Source organism: Macaca thibetana, chromosome 3 (assembly GCF_024542745.1).
Source record: "Macaca thibetana thibetana isolate TM-01 chromosome 3, ASM2454274v1, whole genome shotgun sequence".
In the NCBI taxonomy this organism is placed as follows: domain Eukaryota; kingdom Metazoa; phylum Chordata; class Mammalia; order Primates; family Cercopithecidae; genus Macaca; species Macaca thibetana.
The window spans coordinates 69,562,992-69,574,023 of NC_065580.1; positions in this window are offsets into that span (position 1 = coordinate 69,562,992).

Sequence of the window (11,032 nt, forward strand, 5' to 3'; positions counted from 1 at the left end):
TAATTTCTCATCAAAAATGAAAACTAATTACACAGGTCTTCAGCTGTGCTAAAAATTAGAGGTGTCCCACATAACTCCATTTGACTGAAAACAAAGCTTGCCCACACTACTTTGGGCAACCATTCAAGTCTGTAGATCAGCAGCAAGTTCTCTCAAAGGCTGTTTGCCAAAGAACAAAACTAAGTGATGTGTAGTTCTGAGAAAAATACACATTACAGGAAGTGTTTCCCTTTGTTTTTAAGATACAAGTTCTTTATAAACTTAAATTTTTTTTTCCTCTCTACCTCTGGATTTAATAGCACTATCCACAGATTAAGAAGTTTTATAAGATAAGTGCATTTTTTTAAAAAAGACAAAAAAAATCAAATTTGCTATATGCTGTCAGCATGGCTTTTTCATCAGACTAAAGGGTTAAGCACCAAAGTTGACCTAGTTAATTTAAAGGTAGATTTTAACAAAATTATATTATTTTAGAAAGCTGGGACAAGGAGATATTGGGAAATCTTTAGAAAAGTACCTATTCAGCTTTAGACTATTATACTTTTCCACCTGGTGATTCTGCTGTTATTTTATTTTTGCACTTTGCAGTGTGCAATATTATTGGATTCTTTTTCTGTGGTTTAATCCTCTGAACTTGCTTTCATCTATTTAGTGTACATGAATACACATGATTAGCCAATAATGCAGATAAATAAGCTACTACCGTTGTGAGCTAAGCTTTTCAGGAAAGATGATTACAGTATAGTAAAAGCACAGTTTAACTTCTACAGCACTTGGGTCACATATTCTCTCCCAACCTAATTTATAAATAAACTCAGATAACAATTACAACAACTTACTTCCATTGAACATGAACTATGTGCAAGGAACTATGCTAAGAATTTTATAGGTCTCAGTTCATTTAAGGCCCATGCAGGTTAACCACATCATCTAACCACAGAGTTTGGGGAAAAGAGACTTTTTCCCTTATTTAAATGCCATTTCTATATTTCTATGCCAGTACGATTGATAATAAATGTAACAACCACATTTGGGTTCCCCCCCCAAAAAAATCAACTTGATTATGAAAATAAGAGTGCAATGAAAAGCAAATAAATTACAAAAGAAGTTTCCCCTTTACAAAAACAAAAAGACTGCCAGAATTTTTTACAAAATTAAACATACTCACCAGGTAACCCAGAAATTCTACTCCTAGATATTTATCCAAGAAAAAAATTAGAATACATACACAAAAGGACTTGTACACAAATGTTCACAGCAGCTTTATTCATAATTGCCAAAATCTGGGAAAACTTCAAAGTCCCTCAACAAGAATAAGCAAACTGGTGATGAATATTCAATAAACATTCAAACAATGGAATACTACTCAGCAATAGAGAGGAATAAACTACTGATGCATGCAAACAATGAATGATTCTCAAAAACATCATACTGAGCAAAAGAAAGCAAGCACAAAAGAGTACATCTCATACAATCGTTTTATATGAAATTCTAAAATAGGTAAAACTAGTGACAGAAGGCAGATTAGCGGTTGCCTCCAACAGAAACTAAGTAGGAATAATTGCAAGGGAGCAGAGAAAAACTTTGGAGTTTTGTGTATATTCTATATGTTGATTGGAATGCAACTGATTCATATGTATATATATGTGTGGATATATATGTGTGTGTGTGTGTATATATATTCTTAAAACCCATACTGTACAATAAAAACAGGTATATTTTATGGTCATAATAAAGAAATCAAAAAATAATACATGGTGGCTTGGATGCAGTGAAAAGTGAACACTTCTACACTGCTGGTGAGAATATAAACTAGTACAACCACTATGGAAAACAGTGTGGAGATTCCTTAAATAACTAAAAGTAGAACTACCATTTGATCCAGCAATCCCACTAATCCCACTACTGGGTATCTACCCTGAGGATGCATGAAAAGATACTTGCACACACATGTTTATAGCAACACAATTCGCAACTGCAAAAATATGGAACCAGCCCAAATGCCCATAAATCGATGAGTGGATAAAGAAATTGTGATATATACATATATGTATCCATATATATACATCACATATACATATACCATATATATGTGTGTATATATCTATGTGTATATATATATGTGTGTGTGTGTATATATATATATATGATGGAATACTACTCAGCCATAAAAAGGGTTGAATTAATGGCATTCGCAGCAACCTGGATGGAACTGGAGACTATTATTCTAAGTGAAGTAACTCAGGAATGGAAAATCAAACATCATATGTTCTCACTCATTAAGTGGGAGTTCAGCTATGAGGATGCAAAGGCATAGGAATGATACAATGGACTTTGGGGACTCAGGAAAAAGGGAGGGAGGGGAATGAGGGATAAAAGACTACAAATTGGGTTCAGTGTATACTGCTCAGGTAAGGGGTACACCAAAATCTCACAAATCAGCACTAAAGAAGTTATTCATGTAACCAAATACCACCTGTACCCCCAATAACCTTTGGAAATAAGAAATTTAAAAAATAAACAGGTGTTTTTTTATTGTATAAAAATTAAACCTCAATAAACTGATCAAATATTAAAAGATTGTCAGAAAATTTCATTTAAATAGAAATTTTGTTTCCCTCAGTCCTTATATATTTTTAACTGCTCATTGAGGGGTGAAGTAAAGAAAGTACTGGATCACACTTTCAAGATGGCCAAATAGGAACAGCTCTGGTCTACATCTCCCAGCAAAATCGAGGCAAAACACGCGTGATTCCTGCATTTCCAACTGAGGTACCTGGTTCAACTCACTGGGACTGGTTGGACAGTGGGTGCCGCCCATGGAGGGCAAGCTGAAGCAGGGTGGGGCATCGCCTCACTCGGGCAGCACAAGGGGTCAGGGGATTTCCTTTTACTAGCCAAGGGAGGCTGTGACAGACTGTACCTGGAGAAACGGTACATTCCTGACCAAATGCTGCATTTTTCCCACAGTCTTAGCAACCAGCAGACCAGGAGATACCCTCCCGTGCCTGGCTCCATGGGTGCCACACCAACACAGCTTTGGTCACTGCTAGCACAGCAGTCTGAGATCGATCTGCGATGCTGCAGATTGGCGAGGGGAGGGACGTGCACCATTGCTGAGGCTTGAGTAGCTTACAGTGTAAAGAAAGAGGCCGCGAAGCACAAACCAGGGGGAGCCCAAAACAGCTCAGCAAGGCCTACTGCCTCTATAGATTGCACCTCTGGAGGCAGGGCATAGTAGAACAAAAGGCAGCAGACAGCTTCTGCAGACTTAAACATCCCTGTCTAATAGCTCTGAAGAGAGCAGTGGTTCTCTCAGCAGGGCGTTTGAGCTCCAAGAACAGACAGAATGCCTCCTCAAGCAGGTCCCTGACCCCCGTGTAGCCTGACTGGAAAACACCTCCCAGTAGGGGCCAACAGACAACTGAAACAGGCGGGTGCCCCTCTGGGACGAATTTTCCAGAGGAAGGATCAGGCAGCAATATTAGCTGTTCTTCAGCCTCTGCTGGTGATACCCAGGCAAACAGGGTCTGGAGTGGAACTCCAGCAAACTCCAACAGACCTGCAGCTGAGAGGTCTGACTGTTAGAAGGAAAACTAATAAACAGAAAGAAATAGTACCAACATCAACAAAAAAGACATCCACACCAAAACCCCATATGCAGGTCACCAACTTCAAAGACCAAAGGTAGATAAAACCACAAAGACAGGGAGAAACCAGAGCAGAAAAGCCAAAAACTCCAAAAAAACAGAGTGCCTCTTCACCTCCAAAGGATTGTAGCTCCTCGTCAGCAAGGGAACAAAACTGCATGGAGAATGAGTTTCATGAGTTGACAGAAGTAGGCTTCAGAAGGTTCGTAATAATAAACTTCTCCAAGCTAAAGGAGCATGTTCTAACCCATTGCAAGGAAGCTAAAATACCTGAAAAAAAGATTAGATGAATGGCTAAGTAGAATAAACAGTGCAGAGAAGACCTGAAATGACCTGATGGAGCTGAAAACCATGACGCAAGAACTTTGTGACGCATGCACAAGCTTCAATAGCCAATTTGATCAAGTGGAAGAAAGGGTATCAGTGATTGAAGAACAAATTAATGAAATAAAGTGAGAGGCAAGTTTAGAGAAAAAAGAGTAAAAAGAAATGAACAAAGCATCAAAGAAATATGGGACTATGTGAAAAGACCAAATCTACATTTGATTGGCGTACCTGAAAGTGATGGCGAGAATGGAGCCAAGTTGGAAAACACTCTTCAGGATATTATCCAGGAGAACTTCCCTAACCTACAAGCCAGGCCAGCATTCAAATTCAGGAAATACAGAGAACACCACAAAGACACTCCTCGAGAAGAGCAACCCCAAGACACATAATTGCCAGATTCACCAAGGTTGAAATGAAGGAAAAAATGTTAAGGGCAGCCAGACAGAAAGGTCAGGTTACCCACAAAGAGAAGCCCGTCAGACTAACAGCAGATCTCTCAGCAGAAACCCTACAAGCCAGAAGAGAGTTGGGGCCAATATTCAACATTCTTAAAGAAAAGAATTTTCAACCCAGAATTTCCTATCCAGCTGAACTAAGCTTCATAAGTAAAGGAGAAATAAAATCCTTTACAGACAAGCAAATGCTGAGAGATTTTGTCACCACCAGGTCTGCCTTACAAGAGCTCCTGAAGGAAGCACTAAACATGGAAAGGAAAAATCAGTACCAGCCACTGCAAAAACATGCCAAATTGTAAAGACCATTGATACTATGAAGAAACTGCATCAATTAACGGGCAAAATAACCAGCTAACATCATAATGACGGGATCAAATTCATACATAACAATAATAACCTTAAATGTAAATGGGCTAAATGCCCCAATTAAAAGACACAGATTGGCAAATTGGATAAGGAGTCAAGAGCCATCAGTATGCTGTATTCAGGAGACCCATCTCACGTGAAAAGACACTCATAGGCTCAAAATAAAGGGATGGAGGAAGATCTACCAAGCAAATGGAAAGCAAAAAAAAGCAGGGGTTGCAATCCTAGTCTCTGATAAAACAGACTTTAAACCAACAAAGATCAAAAGAGACAAAGGTTACTGCATAATGGTAAATGGATCAATGCATCAAGAAGAGATAACAATCCTAAATATATATTCACCCAATACAGGAACACCAGATTCATAAAGCAAGTCCCTAGAGACTTGCAAAGAGACTTAGACTCCCACACAATAATAATGGGAGACTAACACACCTCTGTCAATATTAGACAGATCAACAAGACAGAAGGTTAACAAGGATATCCGGGACTTGAATTCAGCTCTGCATCAAGCAGACCCAATAGACATCAACAGAACTCTACACCCCAAATCAACAGAATATACATTCTTCTCAGCACCACATTGCCCTTATTCTAAAATTGACCACTTAATCAGTAGTAAAACACTCCTCAGCAAATGTACAAGAACAGAAATCACAACAAACTGTCTCTCAGACCACAGTGTAATCAAATTACAACTCAGGACAAAGAAAATCACTCAAAACCACTCAACTACATGGAAACTGAATAACCTGCTCCTGAATGACTACTGGGTAAATAACGAAATAAAGGCAGAAATATAGTTGTTCTTTGAAACCAATGAGAACAAAGACACAATGTAGCAGAATTTCTGTAACACATTTAAAGCAGTATGTAGAGGGAAATTTATAGCACTAAATGCCCATAACAGAAAGCAGGAAAGAACTAAAATCAACACCCTAACATCACAATTAAAAGAACTAGAGAAGCAAGAGCAAACAAATTCAAAAGCTAGCAGAAGGCAAAAAATAACTAAGATCAGAGCAGAACTGAAGGAGATAGAAACACAAAAATACCCTTCAAAAAATCAATGAATCCAGGAGCTGTTTTTCAAAACCAGCAAAATAGACCACTAGGCAGACTAATAAAGAATAAAAGAGAGAAGAATCAAATAGGTGCAATAAAAAATGATAAAGGGGATATCACCACCAATCCCACAGAAATATGAACTACCATCAGAAAATGCTATAAACACTTCTATGCAAATAAACCAGAAAATCTAGAAGAAATGAATAAATTCCTAGACACATACACTCTCACAGGACTAAACTAGGAAGAAGTTGAATCTCTGAATAGACCAATAACAGCTTCTGAAATTGAGGCAATAATTAATAGCCTACCAACCAAAAAAAGTCCAGGACTAAACGGATTCACGGCCTAATTCTACCAGAAGTACAAAGAGGAGCTGGTACCACTCCTTCTGAAACTATTTCAACCAATAGAAAAAGAGGGAATCCTCCCTAACTCATTTTATGAGGCTAACATCAGCCTGATACCAAAGCCTGGTAGACACACACACACACACACACACACACACAAAAAAAAAAAAAAAAAAAAAAAAAAAAAAAAAAAAAAAAGAATTTTAGGCCAATATCCCTGATGAACATCAATGTCAAAATCCTCAATAAAATACTGGCAAACTGAATCCAGCAGCACATCAAAAACCTTATCCACCACGATCAAGTCTGCTTCATCCCTGGGAGGCAAGGCTGGTTCAACATACACAAATCAATAAACGTAATCCATCACATAAACAGAACCAATGACAAAAACCACATGATTATCTCAATAGATATAGGAAAGGTCTTTGACAAAATTCAACAGCCTTTCATACTAAAAACTCTCAATAAACTAGGTATTGATGAAATGTATCTCAAAATAATTGCAGCTATTTATGACAAACCCACAGCCAATATCATATTGAATGGGCAAAAACTGGAAGCATTCCCTTCGAAAACCGACACAAGACAAGGATGCCCTCTCTCACCACTCCTATTCAACAGTGTTGGAAGTTCTGGCTAGGGCAATCAGGCAAGAAAAGAAATAAAGGGTATTCAATTAGGAAAAGAGAAAGTCAAATTGTCCCTGTTTGCAGATGACATGACTGTATATTTAGAAAACCCCATCATCTCAGCCCAAAATTTCCTTAAGCCAATAAGCAACTTCAGCAAAATCTCAGGATATAAAAGCAATGTACAAAAATCACAAACATTCCTATACACCAATAACAGACACACAGAGAGCCAAATCATGAGTGAACTCCCTTTCACAATTGCTACAAAGGGAATAAAATACCTAGGAATCCAACTTACAAGGGACGTGAAGGACCTCTTCAAGGAGAACTACAAACCACTGCTCAGCGAAATTAAAGAGGACAAAAACAAATGGAAGAACATTCCATGCTCATGGGTAGGAAGAATCAATATCGTGAAAATGGCCATACTGCCCATTGCCCAAGGTAATTTATAGATTCAATGCTATCCCTATCAAGCTACCACTGGCTTTCTTCACAGAATTGGCAAAAACTACTTTAAAGTTCATATGGAACCAAAACAGAGTCCACATAGCCAAGACAATCCTAAGCAAAAAGGACAAAGCTGGAGGCATCACACTAGCTAACTTCAAACTATACTTCAAGGCTACCAGTAACCAAAACAGCATGGTACTGGTACCAAAACAGAGATATAGACCAATGGAACAGAACAGAGGCCTCAGAAATAACACCACACATCTAGAACCATATGATCTTTGACAAACCTGACAAAAACAAACAATGGAGAAAGGATTCCCTATTTAATAAATGGTGCTGGGAAAACTGGCTAGCCATATGTAGAAAGCTGAAACTGGATCCCTTCCTTACACCTTATGCAAAAATTAACTCAAGATGGATTAAAGACTTGAATGTCTGACCTAAAACCATAAAAACCCTAGAAGAAAACCTAGGCAATACTATTCAGGACATAGGCATGGGCAAAGGCTTCATGATTAAAACACCAAAAGCAATGGCAACAAAAGCCAAAATAGACAAAATAGATCATTAGTTTAATTGGATCTAATTAAATTAAAGAGCATCTGCACAGCAAAAGAAACTACCATCAGAATGAACAGGCAACCTACAGAATGGGAGAAAATTTTTGCAATCTACCCAACTGACAAAGGGCTAACATCCAGAATCTACAAAGAACTTAAACAAATTTACATGAAAAAAACCAACAACCCTATCTAAAAGTGAGCAAAGGATATGAACAGACACTTCTCAAAAGAAGATGTTCATGCAGCCAACAAACACATTTAAAAAAATCCATCATCCCTGGTCATCAGAGAAATGCAAATCAAAACCACAATGAGATACTCTCTCATGCCAGTTAGAATGGCGGTCCTTAAAAAGTCAGCAAACAACAGATGCTGGAGAGGATTTGGAGAAATAGGAATGCTTTTACACTGTTGGTGGGAGTGTAAATTAGTTCAAAAATTGTGGAAGACAGTGTGGCGATTCCTCAAGCATCTAGAACTAGAAATGCCATTTGACCCAGCCATTCCATTAATGCACATATACACAAACGATTATAAATCATGCTACTATAAAGACACATGCACACGTATGTTTATTGTGACACTATTCACAATAGCAAAGACTTGGAACCAACCCAAATGTCCATCAATAATAGAATGGATTAAGAAAATGTGGCACATATATACCATGGAATACTATGCAGCCATTAAAAAGTATGAGTTCATGTCCTTTGCAGGGACATGGATGAAGCTGGAAACTATCATTCTAAGCAAACTATCACAAGGACAGAAAACCAAACACCGCATGTTCTCACTCATAGGTGGGAATTGAACAATGACAACACATTGACACAGGGCGGGGAACATCACACACCCGGGCCTGTTGGGGCATGGGGGTCTGGGAGAGGAATAGCATTAGGAGAAATATCTAATGTAAATGACAAGTTGATGGGTGCAGCTAACCAACATGGCACATGTGTGCCTATGTAACAAACCTGCACTTTTTGCACATGTACCCTAGAACTTAAAGTATACTTTTTAAAAAGTACTAAAAGCTACAATTAAAAATCATTCTAATCTAAAATACAGAGAATTTCTGAATTGTGCTTAATTTCATTTAGTTTAAAAATCATTTATTCAACATTATACAAATATATTTTTGTCTATTACATTTCTATTTCAGGGGAATTAATTATGTCTTATGCATCACTCATTGAGAAGAAATGCCATATTTTGCTTCTTTCCCAAGAAAGTAAGGAAGAGAAGCATGAGTCCCACCATAAGTTCAACCATTGTGGAAAACAGTATGGTGATTCCTCAAGGATCTAGAACTAGATGTACCATATGACCCAGCCATCCCATTACTGGGTATATACCCAAAGAATTATAAATCATGCTGCTATAAAGACACATGCACACGTATGTTTACTGCAGCACTATTCACAATAGCAAAGACTTGGAATCAACCCAAATGTCCATCAGTGACAGACTGGATTAAGAAAATGTGGCACATATACACCATGGAATACTATGCAGCCATAAAAAAGGATGAGTTTGTGTCCTTTGTAGGGACATGGATGCAGCTGGAAACTATCATTCTTAGCAAACTATCACAAGAACAGAAAACCAAACACCGCATGTTCTCACTCATAGGTGGGAACTGAACAATGAGATCACTTGGACTCGGGAAGGGGAACATCACACACCGGGGCCTATCATGGGGATGGGGGAGGGGGGAGGGATTGCATTGGGAGTTATACCTGATGTAAATGACGAGTTGATGGGTGCTGATGAGTTGATGGGTGCAGCACAGCAACATGGCACAAGTATACATATGTAACAAACCTGCACATTATGCACATGTACCCTAGAACTTAAAGTATAATAATAATAATAATAATAATAATAATAATAATAATAAAAGAAAATGGTGACAATCCTGGCAGCCTCTTCCTTTCCACCTTTTCTAGGAAACTAGCTTATTTTCCCATTGTCCTTATATCTCACATTGTCTGCTCTCTGATTTTTCCATCTATTGCATATTGCCAGGGCCTACAGCTATAACCTTTCTCTTCCTGGGGCCTCATCAGAGCTGCAGTAGCTTATTGGCCCCAGCATGACTCAGGGGCTGCTTCACCCCTAACCCACAGCATAGTAGTTCTCATCTTGCCTTATGCACAGGTGGTGGAATATCATTGACTGGACCAGGCAATTACTATCTGCTTCCCACCTAAAAGTGTTCATTCCCTGGTTATATAGTGGTGAGTTAGCCTCCTCACTATAATCAGAGTAAATAACAATTCCATCTGTCATTATGCTTTGTTTAGCCAGTTCAAAGCCTATCACAAGCTGTCTGAGCAATTCTAGCAAGAAAATAAGTTTTAAACTTTGGAGGTGACTAAATTGTATATGTATTGGTGTTGGGATGAATTGGGCCCACATCTAAATGTGCCGTAGATGTGCCCTAGATGTGGGTCCAATTCATTCCAACACCAATACATACACAATTCAGTTACCTCCAAAGTTTAAAATTTACATATACAATTTCCAACACCAATACATGTATAGTTTCCAACACCAATACATGTTCCCACTGATGTCCCCACTGTGTCAGCCACTGTTAGGAAAATAATGTCTTGGTGTTCCATGTTGCTATGTCCACTCCTATTCCCTGCATAGCCCCACTTCCTAGTGTTAATCTGTGAGTTTGACTTTCCTGGTTGCTTCCGTCAGAAATACTGTCTTGCTTTTGTAGGGAGGCTATGTGAAATTTTAGTTGATCTTTTAACAACATTCCATTTCCATTGACATGATACCTGTTTTCTGAATGTGAAAAGGTAGATGGAAACCTCAGGATATATTGTGTCTTTTTTCCCAGTCCTGAATGTCTTTGGCCTAATGTAAATCCCCTTAATCCCTGTTTATAATGCTGAAGAGTCCATTTGTGATTGTTTAGAAACAGAACAGTGGTTTGCTGCCACTCCAAATTGTAAATTAGTATCCATGGTTGTCAACACATTTTATTTACTCAGGCAAAATGATAAGGATCCAACGTAGCACACTTGTCCATCATGTGCTGTGTGTGTCCCCCACCTAGGTGTCCTCAAGGATAGGAGCCTTGCAGGTACAGGACTGTTGCCACAATAATTTTGATGTTTAATTAAGCCTGGTTTTAAAATTAAT